This window comes from Lutra lutra, chromosome 7 (assembly GCF_902655055.1).
Source record: "Lutra lutra chromosome 7, mLutLut1.2, whole genome shotgun sequence".
NCBI classification, from domain to species: Eukaryota; Metazoa; Chordata; class Mammalia; order Carnivora; family Mustelidae; genus Lutra; species Lutra lutra.
Genome location: NC_062284.1, coordinates 92,282,143 through 92,299,669, shown reverse-complemented (window position 1 = coordinate 92,299,669; position 17,527 = coordinate 92,282,143).

The window sequence follows — 17,527 nt, the reverse complement described above, 5'->3', positions numbered from 1 at the left end:
ATTCTCAAGGTGCTAGCTGGGCTTGGAAAAGCACATTGGAGATATTAGAGAAACCTTGTCTGGAGAAATAAAAGCCCTTTCTGGAGAAATAAAACAACTAAAAATCTAACCAAGCTGAAATTTTTAAAAAAGCTATTAATGAGGTGCAGTAAAAAATGGAGGGTCTTGGAGGGAGGAGTCAAGATGGCAGAGAAGTAGCAGGCAGAGATGACATCAGGTAGCAGGGGATCAGCTAGATAGCTTATCAAACCATTCCGAATACCTACAAATCCAACAGGAGATCAAAGAGAAGAAAAGCAACAATTCTAGAAACAGAAAATTGACCACTTTCTGAAGGGTAGGACTGGTGGAGAAGTGAATCCAAAGTGACTGGAAGATAGACTGCGGGGGGAGGGGCTGGCTCCTGGCAAGCAGCAGAGGAATGGAGCACAAAATCAGGACTTTTAAAAGTCTGCTCCACTGAGGGACATTGCTCCAGAGGCTAAACCAGGGTGAAGCCCATGCAGGGACAGCATGGCCTCAGATCCCGCAGAGTCACAGAAGGATCAGGGGTGTTGCAGAGCTTGCAGGTATTAGAGTGGGGAAGCCAGCTACAGAGACAGAGCCAAGGAGTGAGCTCTCAACTCGAGGTTACCTTGAACCGTAATCCGTGGCACAGGCCACTGCTCTGTGGGTGGAGTCCCCAAAAGATCCAGGGAGACCCCCCATGGAAGAGGTCAGGGATCTGAGGGATTCAGAGACTCCAGACGGAGCTGTGTGCCAGAGACAGAGATACTTGGTCACAGACTGGGTGAGCTTGGAGCACAGCAGGAGGCCAGGGAGAGGGCAGTGATTGAGTGCTTTTCTCTGAGCATGGCCGGAGGCTGGGGAGATGGGAGTGATTGAGCACTTTTCTCTGAGGGCGCACTGAGGAGTGGGGCCCCGAGCTCTCGGCTCCACTGGGCCGGGGATTGGCAGGCCGCCATTTTCATTCCCGTCCTCCAGAACTCTACAGAAAGCGTTCAGGGAACAAAAGCTCCTGAAAGCGAACCCAAGCGGATTACTTAGCCTGGCCCCTGGTAAGGGCGGTGCAATTCTGCCTCGGGCAAAGACAATTCAGAATCACAACAGACCCCTCCCCCAGATGATTAACAAGAAATACAGCCAAGACCAAGTTCACTTACCAAGGAGAACAGGAGAATTCCAGAGGAGAGGAAAGCAAAGCATGAATTCATGGCTTTCTCCCCATGATTCTTTAGTCTTGCAAAGTTAATTAATTTTTTTAATTTTATTTTTTTCTTCTAATAAATTTTTTTAAACTTTTACCCTTTCCTCTATTAACATTTTTAACTAGTTTATCTTAACAATATCTTTCATAAAAAAATCTTTTTTGAACGTTCATTATTATAGTCATATTTTGTCCTTCATTGTATCTAACTTTATTTTTTGTACACACATAAGGTTTTTTCTTCTAAAAAATTTAGGGTACAACTTCTTCTATATATCAAAATACACCCTAAATCTAGCACCAGGCTTGTTCTAGTCTCCAGCATGAGCAAATTCTCACCACTTTCTTTTTCTTTATTCTCCTAACCAACTTACCTTATCAACTCCTTTTTTTTTTTTTCTTTTTGTCTTTATGGTCATATTTCATCCCTTCATTATGTTTACCATTATATATGTTTTTCATTCTTTTAAAATTTTGGGTGGTAGTTTCTTCTAAGAGACCAAAATACTCCCAAAATTAAGTGGGTGACTCTGCTCTAGTCACCAGTCATATATATATATATATATATATATATATATATATATATATATTATTCTTTTTAAAATTTTTTCTTTGTTTTCTTTTTTTAATTTTTTTTCCCCTGAACTTCTTTTTACCCACTTTCTCCCCCCTACGATTTGGGGTCTCTTCTAATTTGTTAAAACACATTTTCCTGGGGTCTTTGCCACCCTTTTAGTATTTTATTTGCTCTTCATATATTCTTATCTGGACAAAATGACAAGGTGGGAAAAACTTACCACATAAAAAGAACAAGAGGCAGTACCAAAGGCTAGGGACCTAGTCAATATGGATATTGGTAATATGTCAGATCTAGAGTTCAGAATGACGATTCTCAAGGTTCTACTCAGGCTCAAAAAAGGCATGGAAGATATTAGAGAAACCATGTCTGGATAAATAAAAACCCCTTCTGGAGAAAAAAAAAAGAACTAAAACCTAACCAAATTGAAATAAAAAAAAACTATTAATGAGGTGCAATAAAAAATGGGGGCTCTTACTGCTAGGATAAATGAGGCAGAAGAAAGAATTAGTGATATAGAAGATCAAATGACAGAGAATAAAGAAGCTGAGCAAAAGAGAGATAAACAACTACTGAACCACGAGGAGAATTTGAGAGATAAGTAATACCATAAGACAAAACAACATTAGAATAATTGGGATTCCAGAAGAAGAAGAAAGAGAGAGGGGAGCAGAAGGTATATTGGAGAGACTTATTGGAGAGAATTTCCCTAATATGGCAAAGGGAACAAGCATCAAAATCCAGGAGGTGCAGAGAACCCCCATCAAAATTAATAAGAATAAGTCCACACCCCATCATCTAATAGTAAAATTTACAAGTCTTAGTGACAAAGAAAATACAGAAAGCAGCCCAGGTCTGTAACATACAATTGTAAAAATATTAGATTGGCAGTGGACTTATCCACAGAGACCTGGCAGGCCAGAAAGAACTGGCATGATATATTCAGAGCACAAAACGAGAAAAGCATGCAGCCAAGAATACTATATCCAGCTAGGCTATCATTCAAAATAGGAGGAGAGATAAGAAGATGCCAGGACAAACAAAAAACTGAAAGAATTTGCAAACACCAAAACCAGATCTATTGGAAATACTGAAAGGGATCCTCTAAGCAATGAAGAGAGCCTAAAAGTAGTAGACCAGAAAGGAACAGAGACAATAAACAGTAACAATCAACTTACAGGCAACACAATTCCACTAAATTCACATCTTTCAATAGTTTCCCTGAATGTAAATGGGCTAAGTGCCCCAATCAAAAGACACAGGGTATCAGAATGGATAAAACAAAACAAAACAAAACAAAACAAAACAAAACCCATCAATATGCTGCCTACAAGAAACTCATTTGAGACCCAAAGACATCTCCAGATTTAAAGTTATGGGGTAGAAAACAATTTACCAGGCTAATGGACATCAAAAGAAAGCTGGGGTGGCAATATTTAGATAAATCAGATTTTAAGCCAAAGAGTATAATATGAAGAAGGACACTATATCATATTCAAAGGGTCTGTCCAACAAGAAGATTTCTAAAAATTTTAAATATCTATGCCCCTAACAAGGGAGCTCCCAACTATATAAACCAATTAATAACAAAATCAAAGAAACACAATGACAATAATACAATAATAGTAAGGGACTTTAACACTCCCCTCACTGAAATGGACAGATCATCCAAGCAAAAGATCAACAAGGAAAGAAAGGCCTTAAATGACACACTGGACCAGATGGACATCACAGATATATTCAGAACATTCCATCCCAAAGCAAAAGAATACACATTTTTCTCTAGTGCACAAGGAACATTCTCCAGAATAGATAGCATCCTGGGTCAGAAATCAGGTCTCAACTGATACCAAAAGACTGGGATCATTCCCTGCATATTTCCAGACCACAATGCTCTGAAGCTAGAACTCAATCACAAGAGGAAACTTGGAAAGAACCCAAATATGTGGAGGCTAAAGAACATCCTACTAAAGAATGAATGGGTCAATCAGAAAATCAAAGAAGATTTGAAAAAATTCATGGAAACATGAAAATGAAAACACAACTGTTCAAAATCTGTGGGACTCAGCAAAAGCTGTCCTGAGAGGAAATATATAGTGATACAAGCCTTTCTCAAGAAACATGAAAGGTCTCAAATACACTACCTAACCCTACACCTAAAGGAGCTGGAGAAAGAAAAGCAAAGAAAGCCTAAACCCAGCAGAAGACAAATAATAAAGATCAGAGCAGAAATCAATGAAATAGAAACCAAATCAAACAAACAAACAAACAAACAAACAAAAAACAGTAGAACAAATCATTGAAACTAGGAGCTGGCTCTGTGAAAGAATTGATAAGATTTATAAACCCCTGGCCAGACTTATCCAAAAGAAAAGAGAAAGGACCCAAATTAATAAAAGCACGAATGAAAGAGGCACAGTAACAACCAGCACCAATGACATACAAACAATTATAAGAACATATTATGAACAACTATATACCAGCAAATTTGACAATCTGGAAGAAATTGATGCATTCCTAGGGACATATAAACTACCACAACTGAACCAGGAAGAAAGAGAAACCGAACAGACCCATAACCAGTAAGGAAATTGAAGCAGTCATCAAAAATCTCCTAACAAAAAAGAGCTCAGAGCCAGACGGCTTCCCAGGGGAATTCTACTAAATATTTAAAGAAGAATTAATACCTATTCTCCTGAAACTGTTCCAGAAAATAGAAATGGAAGGAAAACATCCAAACTCATTTTATGAGGCCAGCATTACCTTGATCCTAAAACCAGACAAAGACCCCATCTAAAAAGGGAATTACAGACCAATATCTTTGATGAACACAGATGCAAAAATTCTCACCAAAATACTGGCAAATAGGATCCAACAGTACATTAAAAGGATTATTCACCACAACCAAGTGGGATTTATCCTTGGGCTATAAGGTTGTTCAACATCTGCAAATCAATCAATGTGATAGAATACATTAATAAAAGAGAAAATAAGAACCATATGATACTTTCAATAGATGCTGAAAAAGCATTCAACAAAGTACAGCATCCTTTTTTTTTTTTAAAGATTTTATTTATTTATTTGACAGAGAGAGATCACAAGCAGGCAGAGAGGCAGGTAGAGAGAGAGGAGGAAGCAGGCTCCCTGCTGAGCAGAGAGCCTGATGCGGGGCTCGATCCCAGGATCCTGAGATCATGACCTGAGCCGAAGGCAGCGGCTTAACCCACTGAGCCACCCAGGCGCCCCTACAGCATCCTTTCTTGATCAAAACTCTTCAAAGTGTAGGGATAGAGGGCACACACCTCTATATCATCAAAGCCATCTATGAAATACCCACAGAGAATATTTTTCTCAATGGGGAAAAACTGAGAGCTTTTCTGCTAAGGTCAGGAACATGGCAGGGATGTCCATTATCACCGCTGCTATTCAACATATTACTACAAGTTCTAGCCTCAGCAATCAGACAACAGAAAGATATTAAAGGCATCCAAATTGGCAAAGAAGAGGTCAAACTCTCACTCTTTGCAGATGATATGATACTTTAGGTGGAAAACCCAAAAGACTCCACTCCAAATCTGCTAGAACTTGTACAGGAATTCAGTAAAGTGTCAGGATATAAAATCAATGCACAGAAATCAGTTACATTTTTATACACGAACAACATGACAGAAGAAAGAGAAATTAAGGAGTCAGTCCTTTTTTGCATTTACAATTGCACCCAAAACCATAAGATACCTAGGAATAAACCTACCAAAGATTCAAAGAATCTGTACTCTGAAAACTATAAAGTACTCATGAAAGAAATTGAGGAAGACACAAAGAAATGGAAAAATGTTCCATGTTCATGGATTGGAAGAACAAATATGGTGAAAATGTCTATGCTACCTAAAGCAATCTACAGGTTTAATGCAATCCCTTTCAAAATCCCATCCATTTTTATCAAAGAAATGGAACAAATAATCCTAAATTTATATGGAACCAGAAAAGACCTCAAATACCCAGAGGAATGTTGAAAAAGAAAACCAAAGTTGGTGGCATCACCATTCCAGACTTCAAGCTCTATTACAAAGCTGTCATCATCAAGACAGTACGGGACTGGCACAAAAGCAGACACACAGATCAATGGAACAGAATAGAGAGCCTAGAAATAGATCCTCAAGCTCTATGGTCAACTAATCTTCAACAAAGGAGGAAAGAATATCCAATGGGAAAAAGACAGTCTCTTCTACTAATGGTGTTGGGATAACTGGACAGCCACATGCAGAAAATTGAAACTGGACCATTTCCTTACACCACACAGAAAAATAGACTCAAATGGATGAAGGACCTCAACGTGAGAAAGGGATCCATCAAAATCCTTGAGGAGAACATATGCAGCAACCTCTTCGACGTCAGCCTCATCTACTTCTTCTGAGAAACATTGCCAAAGGCAAGGGAAGCAAGCGCAAAAATGAACTATTGGGACTTCATCAAGATCAAAGGCTTCTGCACAGAAAAGGAAACAGTCAACAAAACCAAAAGACAATTGACAGAATGGGAGACGATATTCGCAAATGCCATAATCAGATATAGGGCTAATACCCAAAATCTATGGAGAACTTTCAAACTCAACACCCAAAGAAGAAATAATCCAATCAAGAAATGGGAAGAAGACATGAACAGACATTTCTGCAAAGAAGACATCCAGATGGCCAACAGACACATGAAAAAGTGCTCTATATCACTCAGCATCAGGGAAATGTAATTCAAAACCATAATGAGATACCATCTCACACCAGTCAGGATGGCTAAAATTAACAAGTCAGGAAATGACAGATTTTGGCAGGATGTGGGGAAAGGGGAGCCTTCCTACACTCTTGGTGGGAATGCAAGGTGGTGCAGCCACTCTGGGAAACAGCATGGAGGTTCCTCAAAAAGTTGAAAATAGAGCTACCCTATGACCGAGCATTCGCAGTACAGGGTATTTACTCTAAGGATAGAAATGTAGTGATTTGAAGGGGCACGTGCACAGGAATGTTTGTAGCAGCAATGTCCACAGTAGACAAACTATGGAAAGAACCTGGATGCCCATTAGCAGATGAGTGATAGAGATGATATGATATATATATGTGTGTGTGTGTGTGTGTGTGTGTGTGTGTGTGCGTGTTCGTGTGTGTGTGTATATATATATACACACACAATTGAATACTATGCCATCATCAAAAGAAATGAAATCATGCCTTTTGCCATGATGTGCATTGAACTAGAGGTTATTATGCTGAGTGATATAATTCAATCAAAGAAAGACAATTATCATATGATCTCCCTGATATGAAGAATTTGAGAGGCAATGTGGGGGGTTTGTGGGGTAGGGAAGGAAAAAATGAAACAAGATGAGATCAGGAGGGAGACAAACCATGAGACTCTTAATCTCATAAAACAAACTGAGGGTTGCTGGTGGGAGGAGGGTAAAGAGAACGTGGTTGGGTTATGGACATGGAGGAGGGTATATGCTATGGTGAGTGCTGTGAAGTGTGTAAACCTGGCGATTCACAGACCTGTATCGCTGGAGCTAATAATACATTATATGTTAATAAAAAATAGAAATAAATAAAAATAAAATAAATCTGACATTAAAAAAAAAACCCCTCATATTTGTTCTTGACATATGGAATTAAAACTAGTATAATGGAGAAAGCCAAATAGAAGCTTCTGATTTTGATCTTCATCCTGATCAAGATAGTAAATCAATAAATGTCACACCCCAGGTTATGGCAAAGAACAATGCCACCATTAAGAGATGCAAACATGGTAGTCCCATTATAACCCCATTTAATTCACTGGTCCTTAATCTACTAGAGCCAAATGGATCCTCCCATATAAAGTTTATACTACAAAGTCCAATTTAGAAGTATCTGTATCTGGAGCTTCTACACCAGATGAGCAACTATGAGGAACAGGTTAACAATTTCAATATGAAACAGGTAGTCATTGATCTATAATTGCATTTTTTCCCCATCCCTGTCATGAAGAAAGATGAGGAACACCTCATATTTTTGCAAGACTCTAACAGAATCCTGTCATTAGTCAGAAACCATACATTTATTTGAATAGAAAAGTTTAATATTAAGTATTATATTAACTTCCTATTGTTTCTGTAACATGTTATCACAAATTTAGTGTCTTAAATGACAGAAATATACTCTTTTTAAGTTCTGCAAGTTCTGGAATTCAATTTCACTGAGCTAAAGTCAAGGTACTGACAAAGTTAGTTCCTTCTGGAGGATCCAGAGGAGAGCCTATTCCTTGCCTCTTTTAGCTTCTGGAGGCGATCAGGATTACTTGATTTGTAATTGCATTATTTCAACCTGTCTCCCTAGTCACACACCTGATCTTATCTTCTTTTGTAGTCAAATATCTCTTGCCTAACTCTTATAAGGATGTTTGTGATTACATTTAAGACCTACCTTAATAATCCAAGACAATCTCTCCCTCTCAAGGTTCTTAAGCACATCTGTTGAGTCCCTTTTGATGCACAAAATAACATATTTACAGGTTGCAGGGATAGAATGCAACTATCTTTAGGGTCCTTTATTCAACCTACCACAACTATTATAAAGCAAGATATTGGGGTAATGAAGGGTTGACTAGCAAGAGGAAAAGAGAAGTCTAAAGAATACAAGTGTAGCAGATATAAGCAGCAGGCACTACCCTAGCACTGAGAAAGAGCACACAAAAAAGACCCCAGGACTGAAATAAAGACCTAATTGGAAAAGGCACAGCCTTAGATAAATGGATAACAAAGATATTTCCTGAGGTTCTATGTTGGTAGGACTCATTAGAAATTTTCCCACTGAATATTGGGAGTAGCTATCACAATCATGTGTGCTTGAGGTAGCACTTCACTGCAAAATTGTCTAAGATGTTTCCTGGAGAAGACTGTCATAGGGAAGTTCCCCACTATGGATACTGCAAAAAGTCACCTGAGTAGGGCATACTAAGAGCTGTCAGTCATGGAGAACTCTGTCACTCTGCTACAATGCTGCCTTAGTGTGTTTTGAGGGAGACCACTTTTTTGTTAAGGTGTCACATTCTCTTGGTTGCAGATGGCTGAAGAAAACAAACAAAACAAAACTGGACTCACTGTCTGATGAGAGAAGCACACCAAAACAAGGGAGGGGAATCTTTTCTCCTATTGTTGTTCCTCAGTGCTCTCTATTGATAAAATTTAACATGTTGTCAGCTAGCAAAGTAGAAATATTTATAGTTCAATTTTTGTTTTGTTTTGTTTTGTTTTGTTTTTTTTGTTCAGATCAAGCAATGTAAGGTGAATCTGAATTTGAGAATCAGGAAGTTGGTAAATGACACTGTCCACGTATTTGGATACTCAGCTTCTATATGTACCTCTCTACATACTTTTGAGCTTCTGTACATTAATATAATATCTTTATATTTTCACAATGAGGTAAAACCATCCTTCTAAAAAGTGAAGAAGTTCTCACTATCTCTCCCATATGAGGAAATTCACAATTCCAACAGTCATTACAGCCATTACTGTTGAATATTAATCATGTATTATGTTCATTATAATCCCACTGAATTATTGTGTTTACCTAAAGACTAAACCTCCGAGTTATACATTTATAAAAGAAAAAGAATAGAGAAGAATAAATGGTTAGCATTGACAAATAAACACAAACATATAATAAGCAAAGAGGAAATATGCTAAATTACTACAGTTCTTGTTTTTGTGTTAGTCACAGGATATAATTGATATATATGACTTCCTTCTACTACTTATTTGATATTTCTCTACTCTCAGCCAGCACCTCAGATGGTCAATTCTTTTACTTATGAGAGTGACCTGAAGCTACTAATTCCTGTTTTTTAAGATGTAGTTTTCCAGTAGCTCTTGGCTGTGAAGGTACTAAGGGTTGCCTCTTAGAATTCCCTGAGTTTCTGAAATAGTTCACCATCTCACATTTTGTAGGAGTAACATAATTTCTTTTTTTTTTAAGATTTTATTTATTTATTTGACAGAGAGATCACAAGTAGGGAGAGAGGCAGGCAGAGAAAGTGGCGGGGGGAGGCAGGCTTTCCACTGAGCAGAGAGCCAGATGCAGGGCTCCCAGGACCTTGAGATCATGACCTGAGCTGAAGGCAGTGGTTTAACCCACTGAGCCACCCAGGCGCTCCCATAATTTCTTTTGATAGCTAAAATTAGTCTCTCAAACCTCTAGAATGACCTGTTTCTACCTGTAGTCTCATCTTCCAATTCCATGGAACTGATTCTCAGTTCCCATATTAAAACATTACCACCTCGGAGATTAAGAACACCACACCATCAGAGTTGAATTTTACTAGAATGGGAAACAAAATTTCTATAAGTAATTGAGTTTAATAGCGAGAGGAGCCACTTCTACTTTCATTCCTTGATTTCTGGAGCCATATATTCTGGCTATTATGGAGATTCCATTATATAATGGTCACTGATTTGAAGCATGTACTCTGTCTTATAAAACAGATTTCTTTCTTTTAAGGATGTTTTCTCTGCCAACATACCAGAATCTTTAGTAAGCCATATTTTAGTTAGAGCAGAGGCTAATTGATTTAATCACTTTGTTGTTAAACGAGCTCCTTGTCAGATGGTATCGGTATGGCAGTTACCATGATGATAGACTGTGCTAACAGAAGCAATTCAGGCAAGGGAGACAAATCCATATACATAATATGTGTCAATCCACATGAAGAACTTAGTCCCCTCTTGGTGAAATAGGCCTGATGAAGGCCCAATAGAAGCATTAGTCTCCCAAGTGAATGGTGCCATACTAGGGCTCAGTGCTGATCTCTGCTTTTGATAACATATGCACTTAACAGCAGTAACAACAGCAAGGTCAGCATTGGTAAAAGGAAGTTCATTTTGTTGAGCCATGTATCACCTTTATCCCAATCAGCATGGTCACAATTAAGCAATATGAATTTGTAGTCCAGAGCCACTAGTGTAGCTTGGGACACTTCCCTCAGGTCATGCATATATTTCCACAAGTGGTCCCTTATGAAATTGTTGAAGGAAGAAAAAGACCCAAGTTCAATGTGTAGGTAAATCAACTATTTTCCTTACAAATATGTATTACATTTTCTTACAAATATGTTATTTATATAGATATAGTATACACAGATATATAATTGAATCTAACAACAGAATAATATTCCTTATAAAAGCATATAGAAACAATTACCAAAATGCCTATATGCTAGTCCAAAAAGGAAATTTCTATAAATCTAATAACTTTGAAATTATTCAGAGAATGTTCTCTGAACATAATTAAATGAACCTAGCAACACATTTTTAAAAATACAAAGGAAATCCCTAACTGTATAGGAAAAAATCAGTTCTAAAAATCCATATTCAAAGAGGACTTTAGTGCATAAATTAGGAAATGTCATTAACTAAACACAAGTATAGGAAATTATGTATCAGAATCTTTGGGAAGATGCTAAAACAGTATTTAGATAGAAATGTGTAAATGGGGGCACCTGGGTGGTGCAGTCATTAGCTGTCAGCCTTTGGCTCAGGTCATGATACCAGGGTCCTGGATCAAAACCGCATCAGGCTCCCTGCTCAGCAGGAAGCCTGCTTCTCCCTCTCCCACTCCTCTGCTTGTGTTCCCTCTCTTGCTCTCCTCTCTCTGTTAAATAAATAATGTGTAACATAATCCTTTGTTAGAAGAGCAGAAAATCTGAAAGTTAAAATCAGTGATTTAATTTTCCTTCTAATAATATTAGTAAAAGAGCAGAAAAATACTTAAAGTAAAAGAAAACAATAATAAAAGGAAAAGAAAGGGTGCCTGAGTGGCTCAGTTGGCTAAGTATTCAACTCTTGTTATGGGCTCAGGTCATGATCTCAGGGTTGTGAGATGAAGCGCCACATTAAGCCTAGAGTCTGGTTCTATGCTGGGTGTGGAGCCTGCTCAAGATTCTCTCTCTCCCTCTCCCTTACAGTCTCTCCCTGAAACACTCAAAAAGGGGGAAAAAAAAAGGCAGAAAAAAACTAAAATAGAAAATCAAGGCAAAATACTACAGACATCAAAAAGGAGATGATAGTCTTAACTTATCAATAAACATTATTGTATAAAGTTTAAAAAATACTTAAGGATACAAGTGAAGAGTTAGAAAAGAATAAAAAATTGATAACATGCATACTTGGATGCTATTTTACTTATTTTTTTTTAAGATTTTATTTTTAAGTAATCACTAACCCAGTGTGGGGTATAGCTATTTTATAGAAAACCTGGATGCAGATGGCTTCACCAATGAACTCTCCACATTATTTCAGACAGAAGTAATTTAATTCAGGGATATATAAGAAGGTTCCATGTTACCTGGATTTCATCTCTACTCTCTATTACCTATTGAAAGAAATTTGTTAAAAATTACATATTGCATGGACCACTGGGTGTTATACAGAAACAATGAATCATGGAACACTATATAAAAAATTAATGATTACTGTATGGTGACTAATATAACATAATAAAAAAATAAAAATAAATAAAAATCAAAAAAATTACCATCTCTGTTTCAGGATTTTCCCTTTTTACTCTTCCTTTTGCAACTTGCTCTGTATCTCTTGAAATTATGTTCCTGGGTATAAAAATAGGTTTTTGTAAGCATAAGGTTTTTTTTTTCTAATTCAGTTTATTTATCTTATCATTTTACATGTATATTTGTTGTATTTGCCTTCAGTATAATAGTTGACAGAATTTATTTTGGGTCCACCTTTTTATTTGTTTCCTATATGAATCATCTAAATTGTACTCCTTTAAAAAAGAAAGAAAAAGGGAAACTTCTTTCCTGTTTTCCTTTGGATTGATAAAGATATTTCACTTATTTATCCATTTATTAATTTGTATAACCCCATAAATATTCCATCCCATTCCTTTCTGGACTGAATCATTTCTCTAGTGAGGTAACTTTCAGTTTTATTGTTGTTCCTTTGAAGATAATGTGTCTTTATTCTCTGCATGACTTGGCATTTTTTACTTTAGGTTTCCTACTAGGATACTTTCAGGTGAGGATTTCTTTCTGTTTATCTATCTTAATGTTTCAAAATCTTTATCTTGAAGTCGGTTTCAGTGTTTCAAAATCCTTGATCATTATCTCTTTAAGAATCGCTTTTTCCCCCCATTCTCTTTAGTTTATTTTCCCGAGGCTTACATCATTTATGAAAAACTTTAACTTTTGCATCATATGACTTGTTTTTTTCCTTTCTTTGTTTTTATCCATTTTTCCTTTCCTGCTTCAATCTGGCAATGGGTATATTTCAGTTCATGAACTCTTTCTCTGAGCCTAATTTGCTTATTATTCTATTTATTATATTCTTATTTTGAGATATCATATTTTCTTAGTTTTATAATGCCCATTGATATGGTTAAATTCTAGTTCTCAGATGAATGGAAAATCTTGCTATCTATCCTATTATTTTATTTTATTTTAAGATTTTATTTGTTTATTTGAGAGAGAGTGAGAGAGAGCATGAGAGAAGAGAAGGTCAGAGGGAGCGGCAGACTCCCCATGGAGCTGGGAGCCCAATGCGGGACTCGATCCCAGTACTCCAGGATCACGACTAGAGCTGAAGGCAGTTGCCCAACCAACTGAGCCACCCATGTGCCCTATTATTTTAAAGTTCATGTCAAACATCTCATTATCTATATCATCTGTAGTTTTATTTCTATTTGTGTCTCTTATACCTGCCTCCATATATACTTCATAATTTTTTTTTTAAGATTTTATTTATTTGTCAGAGAGAGAGAGAGAGTGAGCACAGGCAGACAGAATGGCAGGCAGAGGCAGAGGGAGAAACAGGCTCTCTGCTGAGAAAGGAGCCTGATGTGGGACTCAATCCCAGGATGCTGGGATCATGACCTGAGTGGAAGGCAGGCACTTAACCAACTGAGCCACCCAGGCATCCCTACTTCATAATTTTTCATAGAATGCTAGACACTCTGTATTAAAATTTGTAAAAGCTCTGCTTCATGTTATCTTTCTACACTGTGTGTGGTTCTTAGGCATTCAGAGTAAGGGAAGATAAAATAAATTTAGCATGAGAGTTGAGCTGATTTAGAATTAAGTTTCTTTGTAAGATATTTTAGTACCAATTAGCCATTACTCCTGTAGTATAGTACTTAAGGAATTCCAACTGAAAGCCTGAGTTTTACCAGTCATTGACATACTCCACTCCACTACTAGGAGATCAAAGCTCTGGTTGGCTTCTCAACATTTTATCAGCAGCTTACAAATAATCAGATGTCTCAGGGGGAACATGTACACTGATTGTTGAGATCACTTCTCTGCTTCTTGGCCTTGCATAGCTTGAGATCTCCCAGTTCTCTTTTCTGTCTCTCTAGTTCCATGAACCTACCAAAATCGCTTACAACTGCCAGCCTTTTAGCCACAGATTCCTGCTCAGTTTCTCAGCTTCTAGGCAGCTGTCTTTGAATAAGAAAAGACTTAGAGAAAAAAAGGCTTAGTACAGTATAGGACTCAACAAACACCAGGTGTTTTCTTTCTCTTCAGTTCCCCTTGACCAATTAAGTGCTGCCTTCCTTTGTAATTCTCAAAGGACTTTAGGACATACTTTTTTTCTGTGTTTACTCCAGCCTTTGTTCTAGGTGGATAGTTTATCTGATATAGGTTTATAAATAATAAGCAGACAGAGCTTTGCCTTATTGTTGGTATAAGTATAATTCTGCTGCTGTTGAACTTTTTATCCCAGAACTTTCTCACTGGGTGTATTCTCTCCACTTATTCCTATCATCACTGCTTTAGGTGGAGACACACTTAATAGCTTTAAATATATTTTGGCATCTTAGGACTATACTTTTCTCTTAGAGGTCCTAAAATTGGACGTTCCCCCCACCCCCGCTTTGGCTAACTTCCAGCTAGTAAGTAAGAAATTGCAATTTAAGCAGCCATCATTCTAGAAGTCCAAGCTGTGGTTTTTATGGTGGTTTGTATATATCTTTAAAGGTGGTAACCTTACCGATGCATTTTATGTGAAAAAAGGATAGGATATTAGTAATACATAAATAACTTAATATATTTTTGCTTAGAATGAAAAAAAGTCATAAAAATGTGTCACAAATATCTTATCTATTTGCCAGAATCTGAAAATAAATACTAATGAACACTACCTTAAAGGGATACAATGTGAGAAACACATAAATATACAAATATTTACATTAAGTGTGTACAGGGGATATGTACTGATTGGCAAGAAAACAAACCAAAATGGTTGTTTCTAGCATAGAGATTTGACTTCAGGAATTTCTGAATCAAGCACTAATTATATCATATGCTAGTCTTGTAAGTTTGGTCTCTGTATTATCCAGAAGACACAATTTCATCACTTATAAATTGAATTATGATTATTTATTGAAATAATGTATATAAAATTTTTACCGCAGTAAATTCACAAATTTTGAGTTTAGCAATGTATTTGATCATCACTGTTATCATAAACTTTTCATGTGACAGAAGGCAACCTAAGTAATTCTTATCATGATTTGGGGAAGATGTACAGAAAGAATGGAAATTGAGCTGAAATTTGAACATTGTACACATATCCTCCAGCTATAAAAACGAGTGTTGGAAGAATAATATAAAGAGAGGGGACAGAATATTCCAATCTTATAGGCTTTGAGCTCATCAAGCATTTGGAGTCCTGTTCAATATGACTGACATAGAGGCTTTATTATGAAAATGACAGGAGTTGAAACTGGGCATGAGATAGGATCAGACCATGAAGAGCTTTGTAGATCATTTTAATGCATTTGCATTTTATCCTGTTTGTTGATAGGAACACATTAAAACATTTTAGATTGAGCAGTTAATCAGATTTTTGTCTTTAGAGAAAATATCTTGTCACTGTTTAAATGATAAAGTTTGTGGACATCACCAGTGTTTGAGCAAAACTCTAAATATTATTGCTTGGAAGTATATAACAGGCTGCATTTTTAGCCAAATGATTTTACTGGTCATGTTAACTTTAACATAATTGTAAGAGAAGCTAATACTTAATCACTTTTCAGAATTATGCTACAATGGCAAAGTAAACATCTGTTTATTAGTTTGCTCAATAAGTAGGCACTACATTTTTTAGACATTTTTAGACATTTCACAGAAACAATTTTGATACATATGATTTATTCCAAAGTTTGCATAAACCTCTCCTGCATTCACTAGTCACTTTATCATTGCTACCACACCCAGTCTTTGCTGTGTGACTGTCAAGATATCCTTTGATTACATCGTAAAGGTTAAACAATTATTTGATTTAGTGATTCTAATTTGTAGTAATTGATATTTACATTACTAATATAATGACCCAGAAATAATACACGATTAAGTAGATTTTTACTAATATATAAAGATTGTAATGTTCTAATGTAAAAATTAGATATTTTAATGTATCTAACAATTGTCCACCTACAAATAGATTGGAACAATTAGTTAGCTAGAGATAAGTCATGAGCTTTAAAAGTGATTAAGTATACTAGAAAAAGTAAAGGAGAGAATGATTCTTATGGATTACCCCATACCACTTAAATATGAAATCCATCATTAGTGCTGGCACTTCTAATAGACTACCACTTCTTTACAATAATTAGTGATATATTTACCATTTGAATGAAATACTAAAGTATCATGCCACACTGTATTATCCTGTGGAAGACAGTTTATACATTCATAGTAGAAACTTAAGGACCCACAATTAATTTTCCTCTTATCTTCAGGCTGGATTGTATATCTAAAACTAAAGGATACACCTTTTCTTCATTAATTCACAGTCTGAATGTCATGAAAACATCTTATTCTCTAAAAGTAGCAAATTTAACTCAAATTAAAAATAGGCTTAAGCAAAATTTCAGAATTGTGTTCTTATTTTACATAAGTCAAGAAACTATTGAAGCTACCAAATTTCCTAATATATATAAACATATATATTGTATATATATGTATATTTAACTGAAGAACTACAATTGATTGTAGTTAAGTAGAGGAATTACTTTAATTTTTTATTTTTTATTTTTTTTTAAGATTTATTTATTTATTTGACAGACAGAAATCACAAGGAGGCAGAGAGGCAGGCAGAGAGAGAGGAGGAAGCAGGCTCCCTGCGGAGCAGAGAGCCCGATGTGGGGCTCGATCCCAGGACCCTGGGATCATGACCTGAGCCAAAGGCAGAGGCTTTAACCCACTGAGCCACCCAGGCGCCCTAGAGGAATTACTTTAAACTAATAGAAGCTTATATTAATAATTTATAAACTTAATCTCTAATATTTATTATTTGGAGGTTCTTAGAGGTTAACTAGAAGTTAACCTAGTTAACTAGAAGCTTCAAATGGTATATAAGCTGTACAAATGTACAATCCCATTTGATTACAAAAAATTTGCTTTGCTTAGAAATCTTTTAAAAATGAAGTTTGAAATAATGAAAACTCCAATTGAAAGCTGAAACAGTCTGATATTCTTCTTGAAATCATCTCAAAACAATTCCACAACTGTACAAAATGATAAGAGTAGTCAACCATGTAAGGAAGACATTCCGGATTAAACTTCTATGTTATACAAAATAATTCTATGTTTTAAGCTCTGGTGCTCAGGTGGATGATCAAATTAAAACAGAACAGAATTACTGAACAATTACGATAATGTGAAATTGGCTCAATGATCTGCTGTTTATTTTCACTATATTTTCAATA